This window comes from Homarus americanus, unplaced genomic scaffold, assembly GCF_018991925.1.
Source record: "Homarus americanus isolate GMGI-L3 unplaced genomic scaffold, GMGI_Hamer_2.0 scaffold40438, whole genome shotgun sequence".
NCBI classification, from domain to species: domain Eukaryota; kingdom Metazoa; phylum Arthropoda; class Malacostraca; order Decapoda; family Nephropidae; genus Homarus; species Homarus americanus.
This window is the reverse complement of record NW_024736044.1, coordinates 1,778-2,467: the sequence shown is the minus strand read 5'-3', so window position 1 is coordinate 2,467 and position 690 is coordinate 1,778. Positions and strand designations below refer to the sequence as shown.

The window sequence follows — 690 nt, the reverse complement described above, 5'->3', positions numbered from 1 at the left end:
TTAAGCACGCTCTCCCGGCCGGTCACGCCCAGGCCAACTGGATAATCGCTTAGGCATGATGGTAGCAGCTTGGCATTATGAATGGCACACGGGTTGGTGTCCTCAGAAAGACCCACCGGAAGCTGGCCTCAGGAGGCTTCCTGCAGAGCCATGACGGCAGACGACTGGAAGCGCAGGTCAGTCTTGAAATCCTGGGCGATCTCACGCACCAGGCGCTGGAAGGGCAGCTTCCTGATGAGTAGCTCTGTGCTCTTCTGGTAACGACGGATCTCACGAAAGGGCACGACGGTTCCGGAGCCTGTAACGATGGGGCTTCTTCCCGGTGACACCACCGGTGGCTGGGGCGGACTTGCGAGCTGCCGTGGTGGCAAGCTGCTTCCGTGGAGCCTTGCCTCCAGTGGACTTGCGGGCAGTCTGTTTAGTACGGGCCATCTCGACGACGAAATAGTCAATACGGGCGGCCCGGTTGTTGTTGTTGTATAGATTGTCGGACCGTAGTCCGACACGGGCCTTTGCCTATAGGCGGCCCGTTTGGTGGTTCCGGCTGGAGCTCCAGGAGCAGCCAGACCGGATTGGGATTGGAGGTGGTCCCACCTGCAGATTGGAGGGATACTGCAGGTTGCAAGTGTGAGCGGACCCCCGATCAGTGGACGCTTACCACCGGCCCCCACTCTTGGACGTGGTCAGCCT

General features: G+C 60.1%; 1 pseudogene; it reads right to left on the bottom strand.

Annotated features, from left to right (window-relative positions):
- On the bottom strand, nt 1–432 carry LOC121871650 (annotated as a pseudogene).
- Between the last annotated feature and the right edge of the window lie 258 nt (nt 433–690).